At 35.8% G+C, this 26,055-nt stretch overlaps 1 pseudogene; it reads left to right on the top strand.

Annotated features, from left to right (window-relative positions):
* Nucleotides 1–15,969, top strand: part of LOC101967475 (MAP/microtubule affinity-regulating kinase 3-like) — a 43,347-nt pseudogene extending 27,378 nt beyond the window's left edge.
* Nucleotides 15,970–26,055: the final 10,086 nt, after the last annotated feature.

The following is a 26,055-nucleotide window of genomic DNA, read 5'->3' as shown; positions in this document are numbered from 1 at the left end:
GTGGTGCTGAGGATTGAACCCAGGCCACAAGCATGCCAGGTGAGCCACATCTCCAGCCCCTGATACTACTTCTTGATTCATGCTTTTGTTGTTGTATGTAAAAGTCATCACCATACCCAAGATGACCTGGGTTTTACCCTGTGCTGACTTCTAGGAATTTCATAGATTTGCATTTTACATTCAGATCTATTTTGAGTTAATTTTTGAAGGGTATAAGGAATGTGTCTATATTTGTTTTCTTACATGTGGATATTCAATTTCTCCAGCACAATTTTTTGTGAAGACAATCTTTACTCATATTGCCTTTGCTCTTTTGTGAAATATCAAGTGACTGTATTTATGTAAATCTTTTTTGTCCAACTGATTTTTCTATTTAACAATGCCATGCTGTTGATACTATAGCATATACTAAGTCTTGGAATTGGTTAGTATCTATCAATCTGATTTTTTTCTTCTTCAACAGTGAGTAGTTACTCTGGGTATTTTCTACGCCATACTTTAGAATCAGTTTATCAATATTCATAAAATAACTTGCTGAGATTTTGATTTGTATTCTATTGAGGCTATAGGTCAATTTGAGAACTGAGCTTGTGTAATATTGAGTCTTCTTATTCTGGAGCATAGAATATCTCTCCATTTATTTAGTTTTTTCTTTGATATAATTTATCTGAGTTTTGGAGTTCTCCTCTTAGACATCATATATATTTTGCTCCATTTATACTTAAATATTTCATTTTGGGAGACTAATAAAAATGTTATTATGTTTTAAATTTTAAATTTTACTTTATTGGTGGTTCATGGGGAAAAATGACTGTTATATATTGTTCCATTAAGTCCTAAGTTTTTAATACTGCAAATATTTCAATAACATTGTCATAGGTGCATTAAATAGATCAGAAATCATTATCTAGATCTTATATATCCTTTACCTATATGCTTTATATATTTTTCCAAATGCTCTATTCTTTTTGCTATCGCTCTCCTCAAAAGACTGGAACTCTAAAAATATAACATTTATTTCAAAAGTTACCATAAGTGATATGTTGCTCAATTTAAGATTTTATATGTGTCCCATATCTGAGATGATTGCACTTAGGTTAACCTTTGTGATCCTAGATTGTTCAATTTGTTAAGCTTCTCATTTGTTAGAATGGTGATATGGTCTGAATGTGTTTTCCTCAAATTCACATGGTGGAAGCTGAGTCCCAAGTGTGAAGTAATAAGACCTTTGGTTGGAAGATGATTGGGTCATAAAATTCTGCCACTATGAATAGAATAATCCATTTGTGTTCATCAGCTTTTGCATTGCTCTGATCCAAATACCCAACAAGAACAATTTAGTGGAGGAAAAGTTTATTTTGGCTCGTAGTTCAGAAATTTAGTCCATGGTGGGCTGACTCTGTTGCTCTGAGGCTGAGATGAACAAAGTCATTATGGCCGAAGGCTTGTGGATGTTCTCTGCTTCCTTCATGGCAGTCAGGAAGCAGAGAGAGAGAGAGTGGGCCAGGGAGCACAGGGAAGATGAGACCTTCTGGAGTATTCTCCATTTGCCCACCTCCTCCCTCACCTGCCTACAGTTACCACCCAGTCAGTTCACTCAAACTAGACTGAACTGATTAGGATATCTCTCTCACAATCCAACTCCTTCACCTCTGAACATATCTGCATTAACATAGGAACTTCTGGGGCTCACTTCCTCTGTCTCACTATGAGATACCCTCATCATATTGTAATACAAGAGCAAGACGGCTCTTGCTAGATGCTGAATGAATGTTAGCACTGTACTCTCAGATCATCTACCCTGCAGAAATAGAAGCAAAATAAACTTACTTTGTATATAAATTGCCTGGTATCGGGTATTTATTATAGCAACAGAAAATGAACTCAAACAGATGGAGTAAGGATTTCTCTCTACTTATTGAATTGGAAACTAGAAGTCGATGACACTTTTTACTATTTATCATTTAAAATTTTACCTGTCCTAGTAGGTATGAGGTAGGATTGATTTGCATTTCCTTAATGACTAATGACCAATTATGTTGTTCATCATGCATATAATTTTAAACACCACTTACATGCTATTTTATTATAATTATAATTTCCGTGTTTTAGAATAAGCAGATGGAGCCTTTTGACAATGGTATTATGTCACATTGTGAGCCAGCTTTCATTTAGGTATTGTTTGGAGACTCTTTCCTCACTGGGTCTGTTTAGATTTCTAGAATGAACCTTTCTTTGGACGACATGTAACATAAAGAATGGACAAAAATCGCCTTTGTATGCATTTGATGTAATTGATACTCATTTTAGCCTGGCATGTGTTGAGGTCACTGGTCATATGCTTTTCAGATGTGCTCAACAGCTCTTCCTCAGAGAAACTGCCCCTCTGATAGTTTAGTCTTTATGAGTTTTGTGTTCATACCTACTCTTCATCCACCTATAGACTTTCCTCCCCAAGCCATAGGGATATGCACAGAGCACGTCACCTTGACTTGGCTTATATCATAGTGTCTTCCGAACATCTTTTCCATCACATTTTCTTGTCACCCTCTCTTCTCCATTTTGGTGTACAGCTTTTACTTCAATGCTTTCAAGATCTTTGAGGTAAAATGTTGACTCTCTAGGAGAACAATAAAAGCAAACTAGTACATTTGGTATGATTTTAGGGATACCACAAGTACTTCTCAATTAGCACACCTGTACACACACAAACACACACATATCTCCTATTAAATCATGGCTTTGTTCCTCCTCAGATGAGCTGCTCAATTGTGAAGATATAGACTGGAGGGAGATTGATAAAATATTGTCTGAGAAGTGATATTTGCTTTTACTCACCCACATGCTGTAGAGACAATCCAACTTCATTTATTTGTGATATGTATCACTTTTTCTTATCTGTCCCATAGTGACAGAAGCTAGTGTGAATTTAAGGTTTACTTTGATATGCACAAGTGTGCATGTTGAATCAACCATGTCATCTCAAATAATTGTATAACAATGGTGATTTAAAAAATATCCAGAGTTATGCAGATGTATAAAGTCTGTAGGAAAATGAGATATGTGCCTTCTTGTTTCCTTGATGATGGAGAAAGACTTCAGTGAGGTAATCACATTTTGATGATCTCCTGTGAAGTCAGATTGCTAAAAGGCAGTTTAACAAAGGGAATTGACATGTATGGACTACCTTTCCTTAGTGCATCCAAGTACCTGGTTTCATTTTGTCTGTCAAAGAACCTACTGGGGAAAGTATTGTGCTACTATTTGTATAGACTAGTAAACTGAGATTCGAAGATATTTAATAAATTAATTCATCTTTTCCCCTTTTAGCTTGGCAAGTTGGTACCTGCCTATGAATACCAGTGACTGGGAGGCTGAGGCAGAAGGATTGCAAGTTTGAGGCCAACCTCAGCAAATTAGTGAGATCTTGCTTCAAAATAAATAATAAAAGAGACTCTGGATGTAGGTCAGTGGTAAAGCACCCCTGGATTCAATCCCCACTTTTTGTCCTTCTATTAATGTTTCCCCCAAATCAATTTGTGAACAGGTGCAGGGTTGGCTGCATGCTATCATCCTGTTGAAATTGTTTAAAATATAAATTCTAGTCTCCCATACCTGAACATTCTAGTTTGGTAAGTCTGGCTTAAACCCAGAGTTTATTTGTATGTACTAAAGTAATTTGGCTATATAGCCAGGTTTAAAACATCTATTTTACCACATGACCTCCGTCTAGTTTGGGGAGTTAATTAAGTTTCATCTTTCAATCCTATTTAAATTTATTGACAAAGGCTGCTCAGAGTCCTGTTATTAAGATAAGCTGATGGAGAAGTATCCTGTGATCCATTAGTGATGGCTGCAATGGGTCCAGATAGAGGGAGGAGAATCCCATTGTCAAATATTGGCCAACTGTGATCTCAATCATGACAGTTGGTAGGTGTGTGAGAAAGAAAAAAAAAGAAAATCAGATAATAATACTTATATATTTATGAAAAATTTCCCAAGAATACACTTAATATTTTATTCAGCTAAATGCAAACCTCTTAACTATCATAAACCCAAAATTAGCTCTAGGAAAAATAGTAGTGATAACTACTATAGAAAGTCAAACAAAGCAGAAAAATCCAGGTGTCCTTGCAGATCTCCAAGGAGCTGAATTCTGTCCATCATCCCAGCCCCGTGGAAATACCTGTGCCAGGAATTCTGTGTGAGAGTGGCTGCCGTGTGCCCATGTTCTCTATTTTGCAGTCTTATTTCTTACGGTAGAAAAAAAAATAGTGACTGTATGTATTTTAGTAATAGATCACATATTTCTTATTACTTCAAAACCTTTAGGGAGAGAGCAAACATGTTTTATAGTTTTAAATTGTGTGTGTCCTAGGATTCTGACATTATTAAATTTTAATTTTAGATGTGTATCTTCTATTTGGAGAAATAATTTACAATACAGGCCTGATTTTTTATAAGTCATACTTAAATAGATACAATGCAGTCATTATTTAATGTAGTCATAGAAAGAATAGAAAATATTGTGTCATTCATCATAAAACGATGTCTACATTTTATGTCTGAATTTTCCAGAACATAACAAGGAGAACCCCACACTTGGGATTTATTTAATCTAGAATAACTCATGTGCAGCTTCGTAACATCAACAATCAGGGATCCTGAAATCTTCATTATTTTAGTGTCAGCTGGTAACCTGGAACAGATTGAAGAGACTCCTAGGTTCCTTAAACCCTTATTTCCTAGCTTCCACTCTTGGTGCAGATATTGTTACTTCCTTCTGTCCACATGGAAGGTAATGATACACAAGATTATTTGCCACAGTTAGGAGTTAGGCTCAAGAATGACTTTTTCTTCCCCTCACCTTTTATTTTTTATTTTTTTGTAGCAGGGATTAAACCCAGGGTGCTTTCTCACTGAGCTACATCCCCAGGCGTTTGGCTCTTTTTATTTTATTTTGAAACAGACTTTTGCTAAGTTATTTAGGGTATTGCTGACTTACTGAAGCTGTCCTCAAAATCGAGATACACTTGCCTCAGCCTCCTGAGTCTCTGGGATTACAGGCACCACCATACCCAGCTAGGAATGACTTTCTAAGTGTTTGGTTATCGTCTTACCTGTAGAAGAGTTGTGAAAGATATAGCAAATATAAAGAGAGAAATGTGGTTTACTAGTGGTACCCATTATGGAACCAGAATGGGGCAGTGACACCACAGAGCTAGTATAGTTATCATTTTTAATTCAGATCAGCAACAGTAGCTATGTGGGTGAGGAAAAAAAATAAAAATATCATGTATGCTGTAATCATAAGTATGAAGACATAAAAATGAAAGAAGAGGACAAGAGGTATGGAATGAAGTGTCAGGGTATAATTTCCCAAAACCCAAATGGAATCCTCACAAATCTCCGCAGTGCTAGACTGTTGGAAATGAAAATACAACAAAACTCCAAAGCCAACTCTCTGGATACAACTGCTAAATACATTTAAAAAAAATCTAATTGACTTTGAATTATACATGTGTTTCTGTTAATAACAGTGTTCCTCATTTCAAAATTCTTAACATGTGAGTTCTTAGGGAAAATATGCTATAAAAATACTTTATTACTTTGCCATTCATTCAGCAGAGCCTTGAAATTGGTCAGTAGATTGGTTTAAAATCTGGAGCTCTGGTATTTCTCCTCAGTTTTACCATTGTAACAATTGAGGCTCAGGGTTCTAGTGATAAACACAGTGACAGTACAAGCTAACTGAAAAGTGCCAAATAATTGTCATTGCCTCAGAGATTAGATGATACAGTGATATTTTTCTGCTAGCATTACAATTGAGATGATTTTTTGGAAGAAGGTAAAGAGTAAAGAATTACTGACAAGTACTTATGAGAGGGACTTTTGTGTTTGTAAACAAAATGTGACTTTATGAAAGCAAATGCAAAGTGATTATTCTACCTTCTGTTGCAATTTTTAATGCAATTCTGACATATTCTAGGGTTGTGGGGTTGGTTTAGTATAACAGACTGAGGAAAGTATGGCATTTGTCAGACCAAGGGCAACTAAAGGAGCCAGGCCAGACAATAAAAATATATACTTTGCACAGTGATGCAGAGGGATTTTTAAATAGAGTTCCCGTTTGCTCCAAACTCCAGGAAACATGTTCAACTCTCAGTGTTTCCCCAAAGAAATAAAAGCTTTCTTTTTATGTTCTTGTCTCTGTGAGAAGATTACCTTTAAGACAATGACCGAATCAAGGAAACCCTATAAACAAGTGGTTAGAAATACAAGCTGAAGCTAAGACACATGTTGAAATTAGAGGACACCAATTACCATGGCTTTATTTCTGCTTTTCTCATTACTTGTAGTGCACGTGTTTCCTGTTGTGCTTTAGTAAAAATTATATCTTTTATCAGTTCACATTTCCTACAAATACAACCAAGATCAAATTTAGCAGCTTGCAAATTAACTTTTACATATGCTCGCGCATGTTTTAATAGGTAAGGAATAGGTATTTGATAACTGTGCTGGATAATGAACTCACTCCACATCATATTAAACATGATAAATGAAAAAGGGATGAAAAAAGTAATAGAAGAAAGAGAAGAGAAAGGATGGGAAAGAAAGAGAGGGAGGAAGGGAGGAAAGAAGGAAGAAGGAAAAGGCAGTAAATTTAAGAATTGTCAGAGATGATGCTAAAAATGGGCTAGGATTGTGGCACAGGGGCAGAGTGATTGCCTTACATATGTGAGGCACTGGGTTCAATCCTCAGCACCACATAAAAATAAATAAATAAAAAACAAATAAGTAAAAGTATTGTGTCCATCTACAACTAAAAAAAATATTTTAAAAAGTTAATATAAGGAAACAATGCAAATATCCAATTATAAGAGATTGTATCATGTAGTGAACAAGTTTGTAGTGCCAGCATTCAGAAAGCCTTCAAAGCAATTTTGATGCATGCTAAAGTTTGAGAGTCATTGATGTAATGAAATGTTACACAGAGTGTTTTTAAAGAAAACTTAACATGGAAAAACACAATACAATACTAAGTGAATTAAGGAATAAAATTCTTGATATTTAATATCATCCTATGTTAATTTTGTATAATGTGATTTCAATTTTATAAATATACCCATGCATATATTTATAAGATTAACATCATTCTTACATATGTATACATACATACACACATAAATACATGCAAGCAGGAAAAAATACTAGGAAAAAAATATAGTGGGAGTCATTTTGAATTACTTATTTTTACATTGATGTTCTTTTTCAAATTCTCTTCTATGATGGCATATTAGCTTTTCATCACTGTGACCAAAATACCTGAAGAGAAAATTCAGAGGAGGAAAAGTTTAATTTGGGTTGTTGTTTCAGTCCATGGTTAATGGACTCCTTTGCTCTGGGGCCAAGATAAAACAGAACAACATGGCAGAAGGACTTGGCCAAAGAAAGCTTCTCAGCTCATGACAGCCAGGAAACGAGGTAGAGGAAGAGGCCAGGGACAAATAGATTCCAAGAGTACATGGCTTACCTCTTCTAGCCAAGCCCCACTTGCATATAGTTACTATCCACTAGTTCATCCAATTGTCAATCAGTTAACCTAGTAAATAGATTAATCCACTAATTATGTTAGAGCCCTCAATTTTTCCTAAGAGTCTCACCTCTGAACTCTGCTCATCAGTGATCATAATTTCAATAGAAGAACTTTTCTGAGGACATTCCAGATGCAAACCACAGCAGATGACATTTTCCTTATATTCAATAAAATATCTTGGGCACAAACAATTTCGTGTATATGAAATACTTAGGAAGTTTCAATACCCCAAGTTTCCTATGGCCCTGAATGTTTATTCACCTGTAATGTAAACACTGATTTATGGCAAGGAGGACCCTTCTTCAATATCAGATGATGTTTTATCATTCAAGAAAACAGTAAGATGTGGTAGTTGGGTTGATCTAGCCACAGGCAGGATGTGGCTACCAGAAAGTACTATAAGCCTTTGAGTAGAAGGAGCCACATCCTCCTCCCACCAGCTCTTTTTTTAGCTGATAGCAACTCCTAGGATTCTGACATTAACCAAAGTTCACATATTCTTTGTATTGCTCTCATACCTAATTTCTCACAAGCAATTCTTAGAATAGTACAGAGCACAGGTGTGCAATTTAAGGAAATATTAGGCATAAGGGATTTCAAATGACCAAGTTCATTTAGCCAAACTGGTCAAATAAGGGGAGCCATGAAAAAGCAGTGATCAAACAACATTTGTTTATTTTATGTTCTAAATGATCTGTGCTTTATTATCTCAAAACCATTAAAATTTGTTTTCTTGTTGACTTTTTTTTTTTTTTTTTTTTTGCAACTATCTGGGTACCATGAAGGTTCAACCTGTTCTAATAGTACTTGGACAATGTAGTAAACATAATATTGTTTACAATCATCTTGAAAAGCCCTCTGGCATTGGTAGCATTTTATATGTCATAGAAAATAAATATTGTGGCAGGTGTGACTTATCTACATCACTGGGACAAGATAACTTCCTTTTTGCCTGTTGTTCACAGTAGATAGATAACAAGATCAGAGGCTAGCCTCACCTGCTCCAAATTGACCACTGCCCTCAATTATGGTTTTTAAAGTCTAATAAGAGGCATAATTCACTTCCATACTATGATATCCATCAGCTGCCAGAGATCATGTTGGAAAGATCTGAGGACAGAAATACGGTTCCATTCCCAAAGCAAATTCAGAAATTGCATTGATTTGGAGGAATAGTGATACGTTACAGAACAGTGGCAAGTTGAAAAGTCCAAAATTCTCATAGAAAATGAGGAAGAAAGAATATAACTTTGTGCAGTGATCTCGAAAACTAAATCTACTTTTCCAGTTACTCATAAACAAAAAAATCTTAGTTTTTTGATATCGGTTATCCCAAACGTATAGATACATGAGTAGGAACACAGATGGATTTTGGAAAGCTAGATGCTACCATCTGACTGTTATGGCCATGCCCTCAGGTTTATTACCAAGGCTGTTTTTATGATTTCCTACAAATGTCCTTTGTATCGCTGAGATATACTTATAAATATTTTACTATGTTTGGAAATACTCAGAAGAGTTTCAAAAGAAGCCTACAGGAAAAATATGGAAGTTAATTGGGATATGTAAATGTTTCAGATAAGGTGATCTTAGAGAAAAATAGGACAGAGTTAAATAAAGCAAAAATCAGGATTGGAAACTCAGTCAAAAAAAACGAGAATCTTAAAGTGCCTGTGTTTTGTCAACAGTGGCTTGGCAGTTAGAATAGGAAGGACAGAGGAAGTTAAACCCATGCTGGTTTCCAGAAGTCAGATACAAAAAAAAAAAAAAAAAAAAAAAATGAACCTCTAGGACCAGATGGTTTTATGGCTTTAGTAAACAATACATTTGCATAATGCTTCCTCAATAATCCTGTCAGGAAGAGTGTTGAGCTAGGAAACAATGTAGGATTGTGCGTTTTTTTTTAAATGACTAGGTCTCTAAATGGCCAACTGGTAATGAAGGAGAAACTGAAATGCTGGGAAGGAGACAGTATATAAAGGACAGCTCTTAGACCATCTTGACAAACAGGTAGTCATAAATGCCAATATGTTTTCGAATACTAGGTCTCCCCTGGTGGCCTCATGGTAAACTGATTATCAAAGGGTAATGAGGGCTTCTCTTGTTCCAGGCACCACCTCCGTGGGGTTTCCTTGTTTGTTCTGATTTGTAGAGCCCTTTGACTTTTGTTTCTCCGGCTTGGGTGACTGCCATTGGGTTTCTCTTCAAGAAGAATCAACAAACCACTTGCTGTAGAATTCTAGTATACACAGGCAGGACTGCTCCCTATTGATTTCAGGATGTGGGATTTCAGGATGTTATGTTGAACATAATCCTCAGTTTCAGCCAGTGGCTGGGAACCCTCATCTAATTCATTCATTGAATGGATGTCATTGGCAACAATCATTTGTCCTGCGTGTGTTTTTTTTTTTTTTTTGCCACATGCAAGCACACATTTCTACTTTGTGATGCCTGTTACTAAAATCTCCCTTTTCTATCCCCCAAACATGGCAACAATTCTCTCCCCGCACCCCCACATTGAATGCTGAAGCAAAGATCTTAAAGGGAAGGGGGCAAATTCCAAAGCTTACCAGGATTATTATAGCGACAACATATCTACACAGAGCCCTGGGTTGAAGGTAGTAAAGACTAACCATAGAGAATGCTGGGGACTGTAGTGAAGGGGCAAGCCTGGGTTAAAAATCCTCAGCAGTTCCTCCAGACAACAGTGTCAGGAAACAAAGCAACGCAAGAAATACATATCTCCGGAATTTCCAAGAAAAGTCAAATTAACTTTTTGAATATCTCCACTTTATGAAAATACTGATAATTTTTTCAAATTCTGCAACTGAGTTTACCTTTTAATAATACTGCAGGGGACAAACAAAATACTTCCATCAGCAGTATTTATCTCACAGAGCATCAGGCTGTGATCAACCACCTTAGTTTCTATGACAGTGCTGCCAATAGAAATACAGCATGGGTCACATATGTAACTTAAAATTTTCCAGGATCGATGTGAACAAGTGAAATGAAACATGAAATTAATTTTATAACAAATATTATTTAATCCAGCTATTCAAAATATTAGTATATCAATGTGTAATCATTATAAAAATGATTCACTAGATATATTTTACACTTTTGTTATAAGTCTGATGTGCAGTATATACTTTACATATATGTTAAATTTCAATTTTTATTAGCCACCTTTCAAAGTCTTAGTAAGCCATACATGGCTAGTGGCTCTATATTGAACAGCACAGCTCCTGGTTTTAGGGTGCTTTCTGTAATACACACATAAACAGTGATCAAGTCTTTGACTGCTTAGGGCATTTTGACCATCAGGTACAGGGATCTCCTCTGTCCTGCCCCTTGGGCTCTTGCCATTGCTGCAACATTCAGCTTCGACTGCCCAAGTGAATGCAGAAGGTGGACAGGAGGAACATATTCATGGGATATGCTTTCCCTAGGAATACTATAAGGAATTTTGGATATTTCTTAAAATTGGTGAAACATAACCTTAGACATCTCTTGGGAAGTCATTTAGTGAATATGATCTTCCATAACATTGTGAAAAATGATGATTCATCCTCTGCTTGTATATTTCTAGCTGTAGGAGCCTACTACCTCATGAATTAACTTTTGTTATACTGGATTATTCTAATTTATAGAAACTTTTGTGTCAGATGAAAGAAGGTTTTACCTGATTCTAAATGTGAGACAAAATTCAAGTGGAGAAAATAATGAGGAAACATTAATTCAAAAATGAAGCAAATCCATCCCAACAAAACAGGAAAAGGAGTAACTTTCCAATCCTGAACTGTTCAAAGACTGAATGGGATTCCCTTGAGTTCCTTATATCTGAAAGTATCTCAGCAATGATTGTACAAATAATTGTGAGCTTTCTGTAGCAAAGGAAATGCATAATTATAATTTTTCTGCTTTGAACTTTATCATAGATTTAATAGAAATACCATATTTCAAAGCATAATCAATGTCACCACATTAGTGTATAATCACAAATATTCTGTGCATCCTAATCTTGCACCAAAGACAGGTTAGTTATTACTAATGATTTATTAGGAATAGTGGCACAAGTTTTTAAAAAATGTTATGTAATAGGCACATCCCTCTTTTCTACAAAAAAGTTTGGTACAGAATCTGCAATTATTACCTAGTGAAATATGGCTCATATGTTTCTAATACACATACAGACACATAGTTCCAAAATAAACAAACATATTTTATGTATTATTTTTAAATTAAAAATGCTATCATGCTATTTTAATTTGTATTTTCCTATTACCGGAGAAAATAAGCATATGTATGTGGTTGTAGCAAAAAAGATTTTCCCTTTTGTGAATTGCTTGTTCATGTTTTTTCCCATTTAGATATTTTTCCATTTTGATTTTTATATATTTGGTATACATGAAAATAAATAAGGGTAGTGGTACCATGTGGAGGCTGTGGAGCTGAACTCTGCAGCACAATGGGCTGGGTTGAATGAATCCTGGGACCCGCCAGGGCACAATCAGGGCAGGCCTGGCATCTAGACTGAGGCTGTGAGACGGGCAATTCTTAGCTACTGCTCACTGGCTTCCCAGGGCCTCTCATGGTGCAGAGTCGAAGTGCAGTAAGATGTTCACAAGGATCACCTTGGTAACCATGAATGAAAAAGACCATCAAGCTGTTTGGGGCTTTAAAAATAAAGTTGATCTTAGAAGTAGTCATGTTTTATATTGGCTCAGAGAATTCAGGGAAGATTTTATGGATTTTAGTTTGAGAATTATTTTCATCTTTATATAAATCAGTTATACATGACAGTGGAGTGTATTTTGACATGTCATGCATACAAGGAGTGTGGCTTCCCATTCTTGTGGTTGTGCATGATTGGGAGTTTCACCATTTGTGTGTATATATATGAACATGGGAAAGTTATGTCAGGTTCATTCTACTGTCTTTCCCATTCCTATCTCCCCATTCCTCCCTGTCAAGTCCTGTGAAATCTCCCCCTACCCATTGTGAGTCAGCATTCACATATCAGAGAGAACATTAGCATGATAGTATCAGTTCCGTCCATTTACTAGCAAATGCCATCCTTCCATTCTTCTTTGTAGATGAGTAATATTCCATGTACCACATTTTCTTTATCTATTCATCTGTTGAGGGGCACTTAGTTTCGTTGTATAGCTTAACTATTGTGAATTGAGCTGCTATGAACATTGATGTGTCCATTTCACTATAGTATGTTGGCTTTAAGTCCTTTGGGTAAATGTCAAGGAGTGGAATAACTGGGTCAAATGATGGTTCCATTCTAGGTTTTCTGAGGAATCTCCATACTGCTTTCTAGAGTGGTTGCACCAGTTAGCAGTCCCACCAGCAATGTATGAATGTACCTTCTTTCCTGCATCTTCACCAACATTTACTGTTGCATATATTCTTGATGATTGCCATTCTGACTTGAGTAAAATGGAATCTCAATGTAGCTTTAATTTGCATTTCTCTAATTGCTAGAGATATGTTGATCTATCGTATTTCTTCTGTGAAATATCTTTTTAGTTCCTTTGTGCATTTGTTGCTTGGGTTGTTTGTTCTTTTAGTATTGAGTTTTTTGGGTTCTTTGTAAATCTTGGAGATTAGTTCTCTAAGATTAGTGAAGGTCGTGGAGATTTTTTTCTCATTTTGTAGGCTTTCTCTTCGTGTTCTTGATTGTTTCCTCTGCTGTGAGGAAGCTTTTTAGTTTGATACCAACCCATTTGTTGATTCTTGATTTTACTTCTTGGCACTTTGGAGTCTTGTTGAGAAGTTTGTTTTCTAGGAGGACATTTTTTTGTTTCCTAGTGGGGAAGGCTCTCTGGTCCTAGGTCCTTGATCCACTTAAGAGTATAACCATTGTTTAGACAGTCAATACCGTTATGACTGCACTGACTGCATAGCAGATTTTAGAATGTACATCTTGGAAATGAATAGACCTAGAAGCACTCCTCATTTGCCTTCTACTCTTAGACTTACCCAGAGGATAATTTTAAACTAGGCAAGCATTTTTGTTGTGGAAGGCATTTGAGGCTATTTTTTATAACCCTTTATCTCCAATTCTTTGTCTCCCCTTCCCTTACCTAACCCTTACTTATCCTAAGCCTGCCAGTGTTACCCATGGCATTTATTAGCTTTGCTCATTGAGTAGATTTAGGAGTTTATTTTTTCTTCTGTTAAGTCATCAAAAGTCATTGAAGATACATAATGATGAAGAACCTTGCACATACCACACACATCTCGCATGAGATGGACAACAAGAAGTCACCTCCAGAACTGGGCACTCTGGACTGCAGTGTGGAAACTTCATAGCTTCCGGTGCAGATGAGCAGCCACACATCGGAAACAACTGTTGAAAACTATCGGCAAGGGGAACTCTGCAAAACTGAAATTGGCCTGATACATCCTTACAGGCAGAGAGGTTGCAATGAAAATAATTCACAAAACTCAGTTCAATCTAACAAGTCTATAAAAGCTCTTCAGAGAAGTAAGAATAATGAAGATTTTATATCATCCAAACATAGTGAAGTTGTTTGAAGTCATTGAAACTAAAAAAAAAAAAAAACACTCTACTTAATCATGGAGTGTGCACGTGGAGGTGAAGTATTGACTATTTGGTTGCACATGGAAGAATGAAGAATGAAGAAACAAGAGCGAAAAAACAAGAGCTAAGTCAAGACGTCTGGTGTCTGCAGTACAGTACTGCCACCCAAAGTAGATAATTCACAGGGACCTCAAGGCTGAAAATCTGTTGTTAGATGCGGATTTGAAAGTTAAAATAGCAGATTTTGGTTTTAGCAATGAGTTTCCTCTTGGCAGTAAACTACACACCTTTTGTGGTGGTCCTCCATATGCAGTCCCAGAGATCTCCCAGGGCCAGAAGTCGGATGGGCCCGGAAGTCCACGTACAGAGTCTCGGAGTTATCCTGATCCTGTACACCCAGGTCAGCAGGTCGCTTCCCTTTGAAGGGCAAAATCTGAAGGAACTTAGAGAGTGTTACGAGGGAAATACAGAATCCCTTTCTACATGTCCACAGGCTGTGAAAACCTTCTCAAACGCGTCATGGCGCTCAAACCAATTACCCAAGGCACTCTAGAGCAAATCATGAAGGGCAGGTGGATCAACGCAGGCGTGAGGAGGATGAACTTGAACCCTTTGTTGAACCAGAGCTAGACATCTCAGACCAGAAGAGAATAGATATTATGGTAGGGATGGGTTATTCATAAGAAGAAATTCAAGAATCTCTCAGTAAAAAGAAATATGATGAAATCACAGCTACCTACTGGCTGGGGAGAAAATCTTCAGAAGATGCAGCCAAGCAGCGACCTCAGCCACAGCACCGGCCAGTCTTCTCACTGCAAAGTATTTCTTCAAGCCAGGAGCCCAGACGGTGCAGTGACCATGCTGGACCAGCTATTCCTTTAGTGGTGGCATATCCGAAGAGGAGTCAGAGCAGCACTGCAGATAGTGACCTCAAAGAAGATGGAATGCCCTCCTGGAAATCAGGTGGCAGTGTGGCGGGAGGAAAGGGAATTGCTCCAGTCAATCCCATGCGTGAGAACACAAGTAATCCCAACAAGGCAGATATCCCTGAACCCTAGAAAAGCCCCGCTGTCCCCAGCAGCAGCACTGCATCTAGAGGGATGTCACCGCGGAGTACCACAGCGGACAGACATTCAGCGATCCGGAATGGCAAGGAGAACAGCACCCTTCCGGATTAGACAACTCCAGTTGTCCAACCCACTGGGTTAGCAGTGTCGCCCACCCTGGGCAGAATCCTTCTCCTAAGGGACACTTTTCACCGCCTGGCGGAACGGCGAACCGCAGCATCCAACGGCCCTCCTGCCTCGCGCAGCCTGTCCCACGAAGCTACGCCACTGACCCAGACTCGAAGCACAGGCTCCACTAATCTTTTTAGTAAATTAACTTCAAAATTCACAAGAAGTAGCGATGTCTCGGTTGAGCAAAAGGACACGAACAAAAAGCACAACCTCACTTCCTGCGTTTCACCTGGAGCATGAAAACCATGAGTTCCACGGATCCCAGGGACACGACGCGGGGAAATCCGCAAAGTACTGGACCCCAACAGCTGCGACTCCGAGGGGAGGGAGGGATCGCTTCCGGCTCTTCTGCGTTCTTGGCGACCCGAAGGCACCAAACCTGGTGCAGTGGGAGATGGAGGTGTGTAAATGGCCAAGACTCTGGCAACCCGGTCCGGTTCAAGCAGGAATCAGGGACATCCAGAGCTTTCAAAACTATTGCTTCCAAAGTTGGTCTTTTCCACAGAAGCACTACATTAAAGTCCTGTGACCCTGAAGAAAAAGAAAAAAGAAAAGAAAAGAAAGACCCATTTTAGACATGTACATTTCTAACAGTTTAGTGCTCCATCAGTGGCTTTCAGTTCAGAGGTAATCTATCTCTCCTAACAGGTTCCCCATTTAATATAGTGTGAACTACCATGTACTGATTGCTACCCCTGTAATTAAATGCTTTTATAATTAAATTGCTGTTGAATGGATTTCTTTATCTTTCCTAGGCAGTTTCCTGCTGTATGTTTCAAATTGTTGGAGTATACTGTCTTAGAAATGTGAATTGTGTGGTGTGGCAGGGGGAAATATAATTTTGTCAAATAAAAATAAATAGATTACATGTGTTGTGCTTGTTTTCCCACTTTGCCTTTTCACTCTTTTTAGTAAAAAGAGTGAAAATAAAGTTCTTAATGTTTAAATTATCAAGCTTTCTATTTTATGCTTATTGCTTTTGTACTTAGGAAATTTTTCTCTGCCCAGCAGGGCTGAAGTTATATCCTGTGTTCATATTCTATTTGTTTATTTACTTACATATTTGATATAATGTCTTTTCTACTTCTGGAATTGACACATGTGGTGAGGATATAGAAATGACACAGGAGACATTTGTTGTTTGGGTCTGAGCTCTTACACTAGGCCCCAACAGGCCTAATCAAAATGTAGTCACACATGCTAGGTCATCAAAGTGAAGCTGAAAGGAAACAGAAAAATCCCCCCAAATTCCAGTTTGTTTTTTTTCCTTCTTCCCCAAAATGGAGATTCACTGCAACCAATTGGAAAGGGCCCAACCAACACCATAAGGAAGTCCTCTCTGCTTGAAAGAGGAAAGTAATCTGAAGGAACAGGATGTCAACCAGTCTCCTTTAGGTATTATTTTGTTTTCTTGTTCCTACTCAAGCTACCTCACCAAAATCAACTGTTCTCCCATGCTAATGAAGTTCCTTCTAGTATTTTATAGGATACTGTCGGATCTATAAGTTGCTAAAGCCAATTACATTTTTAAACTAAATTTATTGAAAAAATTTAAACAGATACAATTGTGCTTTCCTAAATGGATAGCAAGTTGTCACTGTGTCATTTACCATTTTTTTCTCCACTGTCTAGGAAATGTCTCCTTGTACATGTACTCTGAAATGGCAGGTTTTTTTTTTCATGTATTTGTTGATCCTTGCTTCAGTTCTACACTGTATCAATTTTTATGTTTATTGAAATCTAGGCTTCTCCCTCTTGTTTCTTTCTCCTGGGTGTCTTGACTATCTTTCTTCCTTATCCTTTTCATGTACATTTTTGAATCAGATTGTTAAAGTCCATAGTGGGGGTAAATATTGGAGAATGGGTCTTGGGAGTTGGACATGGATCAAATTGAATATGTAGATCAATCTAAAGGGATTTAACAACATTATTTACAGCAGCAAAATTCACAATAGCTAAATTGTGGGACCAACCTAAATGCCCTTCAACAGATGAATGAATAAAGAAACTGTGGTATATACACAATGGAATACTACTTGGCATTATAAGAGTATAAAATTATGGAATTTGCAGGTGAATGGATGGAGTTGGAGACTTATCATACTAAGTGAAGTAAGCCAATCCCCAAAAACCAAAGGCTGAATGTTCTGTCTGATAAGTGGATGCTGATCCATAATGGGGGGAAGTGGTAATGGGATAATGGGATAAGTGGAGGAACTTTGGATGGGGTAAAAGTGGGGATAATAGGGGGTAGGAAATATGGTGGAATGAGATGGACAACATTACCCTAGGTACATGTATGATTGCACGAATGGTGTGACTCTACTTCATGTCCAACTAGAGAAGTGAAAAATTCATACCATTTGTGTACAATGAATTGAAGAGCTTTCTGCTGTCATGTATAACTGATTAGAACTAATTAAAAAAACTTTATATAAATTAAGTCTCCCAATCCACGTTCATGACATATCTCCACTTATATAGCACCTTGCAAATATATCTCAGTAAAAAATTCACCATTTAGGTTTTGTACTTCTCTTATGAAATGTTTTCTTAAATATTGCATATATTTAATGATAAATGTTATCTTTTAAACTTTCATTTTCTAATCCCGTTTTACTGGTGTAGAAACAGTTGGTATTACATGTAATTTTTTCTTTCAAATATGGTAAGGTGTTAGTAAGCTAAATATATATATCTGTGGATTATTTGGAGGTTTTAGTTTATATATACAGATTTGTTCTTGTGATTGGGTTGCATAGTGATAAAACTACTTTAAGTTGAAAATATCCTAAGTTGAAGCTGTAACCTACTAAACATCATAATTTATCAACACAGTACACTGTAGAGTATGGGTTGTTCACCCTGGTGATCATGTGGCTGACTAGGAGATGAGGCTCTGTGTTGCCTGGCATTGCAGGAGAATGTCAGGCTGCATATTGCACCCTTGGGAAAAACATAAAAATTCGAAATTTGAACTACAGTTTTTACTGAATTGGCATCACTTTCACTTCACTAGAAATTTCATACACACACACACACACACACACACACACACACACTTGAAATAGACAGTTTTTGCTTTTGATTCTAATTTTTAAATCCTTTGTTTTAGTACTATTAACACTAGCAGGGTATTAGTAATTTCATTGAATAAGCTCAGTGTTTTTATACAGGAGAGTACTACTTGCATATGATATAGAAATCACTCGAGTAGTCATGCTTTTCTTGTTCCTAATTTCAAAGGAAAACCTTCTGATATTTCATCATTATCTCTGATGATTGCTCTAGGTTGTTGTAAACTCTCTTTATCAGATCAAGTTCTCCCTTTATTCTTAGCTTGCTGAATATTGATGTAAAGAAAGAAGTTGAATTTTATCTTTTTGTTATTTAGTGATAAGATTGTTTGATTTTTCTCTGGCTTGCATTAGTTGATTTTTAAATATTAACCCTTGACTCATGGGATCTATGCACTTTATTCATGATTCATTTTCTTTTCTATATTTATAAATTCCATTTGTTAACAATTCTTTTTTTCAGAAAGTTTTTCACCTGAATTCATGAGTTGGTCTGTCATTTTCCTTTGACTTCCTGCCATTTCTAAAATTTGAGATTGAAATTATGCTAACATTGAAATATGAAGTATGACTAACAATAGGAGGGTGTTAACTCTTAGTCTGTCTTTTCAGATGAGTTTATGCAAATTTGGACTTCTCTTTTAGAAGCAGTTTATTTTGAAATACTTTCAGGCTTACAAAAAAATTTCCAGAATAGAATGAAAGAAATTCTGAATATACTTCATTCAGTTTTAGTTTCATTCATTGTTAGTATATTATCATAGTAGATTTTTCTTTTTTTCCTTGAATTATATGAGACTAAATTTCAAATTCCATGCCCTTTATTCCTAAAAATTTAATCACATTTTCTATAAGAAGAAGGGAATTTTTTGATACTAAAATACAATTACCAAAATTAGGAAAATATAAATTTATATAATTCTGTTGTCTAATATATAGTTCAAAATCAAAGTAAGTTAATTGTCAGAATAATGTCCTTTATCTTCATATTCAACAACTTCTTTGCTCTTGTTTTCTTTTTGAATTTCAGACTTTCCATGTGGGAATTTATTTTGTTTAAAATACATCTTTAAGAATTTTCTTTTGAGAATTTTTATTTTATCATCTTATTTGAAAGGTACCTTTACTGGGTGTAGAATTCTAGATTGACTGTTACTTCATCCCCTTGAAGAAACTGTTATACTTTGCTGTAGTTTTCCTTAGAGAAGCAATTATAATGGAACTTCTGGTCAGCATCACATTTTGATATGCATATACATACTGAAATGATCATTATAGTCAAGCAAATTAACCCATCTATCATTTTCCACAATTATCTTTTTCTTTGTGTGTAATAAGAACACCTAAAATCTACTTGTGGGAAATTTTCATATTTCTGGTATTTCTATTCTCTGATAACCACTATTCTATTTATTGTCTCTTTCTATATATTTTACTTTATTTTTTTGATTCCACATGTAGATGAGGTCATGTGGTATATTTCTTTCTGTGTCTGGCTTATTTCAGTTAGTTTAATGTCCTCCTGGTGCATTGTGATTATGTGCCACAATTTAATTACCTATTCATCTATCTAACAATTAGTGAACTTGAACACCTTTTCCTACACCTATTGGCCAGTTTTATGTCTCCTTTGGGAATATGTCTGTTCAGATACTTTGCCCATTTAAAAAAATAAGTTATTTGTTTTAAATTAAGATTTTTATTATTTGTTTTGATTTGATGTTGAACTGTATGAGTTCTTTAGTTCCTTAAATTCTTTGGTTATTAACTCCTCATCAAATATATGATTTGCAAATATTTTCTCCCAATCTATAGGGTGCATTTTCATTTTTTTATTATTCTTTTTCTATGTAGAAGAATTTTAGGTGACACAGTCCCACTTTTTTGATCCTTTCTTTTTTTCTGTCTAATATTTTAATATGATATCCAAAAATTCATTATGAAGACCAATGTCAATGAGTTGCCCCTTATGCTTTTTTTTTTTAAAGGAACTTCAGCTTTCTTATGCTCTCATGTTGCAGTTTAGCATCTTTTCATTTCAACTTGGAGAACCCCCCTTCAGCTTGTCTTGTAAAACAGGTTTATTGATGATAAATTTTCTCAATTTTTGTTTGAGAAAATATTTATTTGTCATTTATTTTTGAAGGAATTATTTGTGGGTGTAGTATTATTTGTTGGTAGTTTTTTTTCCAACACATTAACCATGTCATCTATTCTCTCTGGAAGCAAAATATCTGCTACAAATTTTGCTTATAGTGTTCTGGAAGTCCCCTTTATGTAACAATCACTTGTCTCTTGCTTTATTCAGAATTCCCATTGTATCTTTAACACTTTGATTATAATATGTTTCAGTGTGGGTTTCTGAGTATATCTCATTTAGCATACTTTGTGCTATCTGGATCTGAATTTCTATTTCATTCCTCTCCTGGAACTCGGATGATGCACATATTGTTTCACTTGATGGCACCAATGAGTCCCTTAAGCTTTCTTCACTATTATTCATTCATTCTCTTCTTTCCTCTTCAGGTTCTGTGCTTTCTAATGGCCTGCCGTGGAGCTCCCTGCTCAATCTAGTCCACTGGTACACCTTCTACTGAACTTTTCAATTCAGTTTTTTTATTCTTCACCTCTATGATTTATATTTGATATTTTCAATATGTTCTTGCTTCGTGTTGAAATTCTAAGTTTGTTTATGCATTGCTTTCCTGGCCTTAGTAAGAGTCTTTGTGTTTTTCTTTTGAATACTTGTTTGGTTAAATTATGTATCTATATTTCATTAAGATCAGTTTCTAAAAAAAACGTATCTTTTTCTGTAGTTGGAATATATTACTCACTCCCCATAAATATTTGGTGGACACGTTTCTCATCTGATAAATGGTTTTGTACTGATCCTTCTACACATCGTAAATACTTGACCCTCTTCATGGAAAACAAACCTACATTTCATCATGTATTTTTATCTACCTCAAAATCCAGGACAACTAGATGATAGGCAGTAATCCCTGTATCAGGTTCAGTTCATCTCCTCAGTGTCCACTCTATAATACAGATGATGAAGATTTCTTATAATCAGTTGGGTCAGCTGTAGAGTTCTGACACATTGCCTGGGAAGAGTTTTCCCTTTTCTTAGTCTTATAATGAGGTTATCTTATTTCTACAATGTAAACATATTATTTATTGCAAGTACTGAAAACCTATGAAATTATTTTCTATACTGCTTCCCCAAGTAATTTATGAATAAATTCAATTGATTTTAGGTTAATAAAATAAAGTTAAATAAAGTCATAATTCCTTAAAGATAATTGTAAAATCCAAAATCCACCCCTGCCAAATATCCAAAATTCAGAGTTTTTTCATCTTTAGTACAGATTCATTTGAAATTATTCTGGACTAAAATAAAGATATTTATAGTTCTTTTAAATATACTTATCCCACTTTATGTGAATATTCATGTATATCACTGCAGATATATTGATCTGTTTGAATATGGACTGCCTCACTGCAGTGTTACCTAATATATACATGTGTCCTGTATTAGCCTTCTAAATTTGGAAAAATTTTAAATTGCAAAAAACATGTTGCAGTAAAATTTTAAGATAAGGGATTATGGATCTGTATTTACATATCTTTTGGTTAGGTTTTTGACTTGGCAAGTATTTGACACTGGAACAAAGTATTTACATTCTAAACAGGGCCTTTAAAGTTTCAATGCTGATTTGATCTTTTAGTCTACAAACTTTCAATTTCTGTTATCTTTACAAAGTCAATTCATTGTTAGGAAATGTGACCAGTAAGTTACATAGTGTTCTCTCTTTGAAAAAAGAGATATTTATTCCTGGTATTTAAGTAGGAAAAGCTGTTACTCCTGCAGATTTAGCTTTGTACACATTTCTTTGTTCATTCCAAGAAGTCCTTAGCCATATTTGGTCCTAAGAGTATAGCAAAGAATTTTGTAATGGACTCATTTACTTATTTCTTACTTCTTTGCTTTTTCATTCTGTTTTCTCCTTTGAATTTACTTTGTCTTGATTTAGTGCAATTTCTTGTTTTCTTGCTTCAATGGTAGAAATAGGTTAGATACATAGATAAACAAAAATAAACTTGAAACGTTTAGGAACAATGTGGCTAAATTCTTAGAGAAAGGAACTCTCTGGATGTACATGACCATGTCTTAGTATATTATTCTTTCATAACTCACATCTTATAAATTATTATTTTATTAACATCCTTAAATTATCATGCTTTATTGTGTCTCCTATTGCCTGCCAGCATCCTCACTGGTAAAGTACTAGAAGTAGTTCCAGAAAATAAACTGTCAAAGTGGTATATAAGATGAGTTGCCCATAAAATTAAGTAGTGTTCAGATAACTTTACTGACAAGAGAAATGAATCACATATAAATCTATAGTATATAGAAATATCACCATTTTTAAAACTACCTTTCTCAAGCTTTAAGGTCTATATAGACTACTGCAGATTCTTGTTAAAATATGCTTTTACTAATACAAGTCTGTGATGGTTCTAAGAGGCTGCATTTTCAACTAGCTTTCAGGTAACATTTATAAAATTGACATGAGACCACATATTTAGTAGTAAGGATAAGGAGGATGTAGCACTTCTTTTCTAGAGCAACAATAGGAATAATAGAGATGGAGGAGTCAACTGACTCCTTCCTACATTTCTAGATTAGTAACTAGGGTAAAAAGGGACAGTGTGAGCTATACATATACATTTAGAAACAAACGAGGAGAGCATCAGGCCTGCTCTGGGAGTCCCCAGTTCTCTCTCATCCTTACAGGTATAGGGCAGATGCGGCTCAGATTCAAGCTTGAGGTCTATCTCATAATAAAGATTACAGAGTTGTAGAAATAATTAAATGCTATTCACAAAAGTATTTAAAAGTAAAGTCACATGTGGGAGAAAGTAAGTGGGACTTACTCCCCAAGATAAGGTCAGGACATGGCAGCAATCATGGGAGAAGCTGAGATCATCAAACCCTCACTTTCTCCTAGTTATATCCATGTAGACAGAGAAAGACCTTTCCTATCATCTGAGGAACAAACTGAAGAATCTTTTAATTACTCTGGGGGGGGGGCCTTTTTCACATGCTGATACCAGTTCTCTTCCTGGCTTCCGTTTATCTACTCCCATTGCCTTGAGAGTTAAATTCCAAGAGAGCCTAGATCAAGAGGTACAAAATCTGCTCGAGGAGATCATAAATTACATGTCAAAAATTACAGGACATCATTCATTTTGTTTTATCAGAAAGAGCCCAGACAACATGTATGCATTGTTTAAATCATCTGATAATAGTAACATGGTGAAAATTACCAAGATCTCTCTCATCTCTCTAATTTATTACTGTGGTAAAGAGCAACATAAAATGTATAACATAACATTTTTAAAATAGGCAATCCAGAATCATTCAAAAATTCATATGGTTGTGAAACATATCTACAGAACTTTTCCATTTAGCAAAAATGAAACTCTATACATGATGAACAGTATACATTTTTCTCCTCATCTCAGCTCCTGATAAATATAATTCTGTCTTCTTTTTCTGTGCATTTGGTCTCTTTACATATATCACCTAAGTAGAATCACACCCATGGTCCAGGCACCTCTTGACATGGCATGTCGTTCTTCAGAGGAAAAAACCTAAGCATTAGAAACCTGTAAATACAGTGGTAGATTTATATAGATTTAATACCCACCTCCCTGGAGGACTCTCTTCTCTCAAAAAATATCAGTAAGAGGACACTACCAACTTTGATGGGCCTTATGGTGGTGAACCTGTAAAGGCCCAGGGTAAGGCTGGATATATATCATTGCAACTAAGTTTCTTGATTTCACTGGAAATACATGGTTCTGAAAATGTTAGATGCTCTATTTCAATGCTGAATCCTGTAGCCTGTGTAGGCCCCATTAACATGATAAGCCAGAGATCAAATTTAGACAATGTTTTGACCCACAGAAAGCTGTGGCCTAAGCTAATGATCATTTTATATATCAATAAATGTTTATTATATATTCTATAGAAATAAAGTATTGGTAATCTAAGAAGATAATTCTGCAAAAGAACCTCTAGTTCTGCTAGGCAGAGAAATAACTTGTTTCACTGTGTGAGGATTATGTTCTATAGTTTCATGTCCTATTTCTAGAACTATGCCCTTTCACAGATCCAGACAGCTTTGATTGAGACAGATAGGCTAGAACACATGAGGTAAAGGAATCTGCAATGTGACTACAGGTGTAGAAAATGAATCCTGACCCATGATTTTGTTAGAGGGTCTCATACATGAATCTAAATGACTTGGGAGCTGGATAAAATAAAAAATCTAGAATTTATTGGGCTTATTAGATACTGACTCTAAATTTGATCAGGAAAACTCAAGTGTAACTATAAACTATGAACCCAGTAGGGGTTTGAAGCACGTCAAGTGATACATGGAATTAGGGCTTTATTCCATCTCACAGTATGTCAAGACAGACTACAGAACTGTCCTGTTATTAGCCCTTTTTTGTCACAGAATGTCTGATGGTAATACCTGTATTAGTATCTGCCAAAATCATCATGGTGGATCCTTGAATTATGGAGTGAGGGTTATTATAATAGGAAGAACTAAGAGGAAATCCCTGCAACTATCTCCAACAATCCTCATGAAAATATGGTATCAAAAGTAATATTGCATCCACATGGAAATAACAGAGGTTATTCCCATCTTCAAAGTCTTGTGATATATATAAGCAGTGATAACTACCACCTCCTACTTACAACTTCATAGTTGCACTGTTAACTGAACATTGAATTGAAAATTAGATAATCTGTGGAACCCAGAGTAGATTACCACATGCATAATCAGGTAACTACAGGGCCTCAGCTGAAATTTCAAATGTGTTGTCTTTACTACAGCAAATGAAACAGTATTTGGAACTTGATATATACTTATTGACTTGGAAAATGCTCTCTAGTCAATTCCCTTCAACTGATAAAATCAGAAGAAGGTTGCATTTACATGGCAGAGACAACAATACAATTTTACTGATTTGCCCCATGACACCAAATTTTGTGTTTTCTCTTAATATGGTAATATAGATCAGAGGGTCTTTGGTCATCTTGGTAACCAACAGAATATTACAGAGATTGACTTCACTGATGGCAGTATACTAACTACACTTGGCAAGAATAAAGTAGCAAACACCTAAGATGCCTTAGTTATGTCTGATCTATGCTAGTGGTGGGAAATATTCATTTCAAAATATCAAAAGTCTGCTATGCTTGTGAGTTTTTCTCTCTTTTTTTTCCCCCTTTGGTATTCTGGGTTATATCCTTGTTTCCTTTATATGGAAAATGTCTAAAGTGGCATATTTTTTTTAAAAAATTTTTAAGCACCTATCATAAATAATGAGGCACAGCACTTTATGGACTTTTTTTGGATTTTAGAGACAACATATGACATATTCAAACTTTTTTTTTCCTCTGTATTTATTTACAGTGTTTGGTTTCAGGTGTGACATGGAGATAGATAGGGGTCTACAGTAGTCCCAGGCAGTGGGGCAGGCTGCCCTGCAGCATACTTCTTA

The sequence above is a fragment of the Ictidomys tridecemlineatus genome, chromosome 9, assembly GCF_052094955.1.
Source record: "Ictidomys tridecemlineatus isolate mIctTri1 chromosome 9, mIctTri1.hap1, whole genome shotgun sequence".
NCBI lineage: Eukaryota > Metazoa > Chordata > Mammalia > Rodentia > Sciuridae > Ictidomys > Ictidomys tridecemlineatus.
This window is presented reverse-complemented; position numbering and strand designations above follow the sequence as displayed.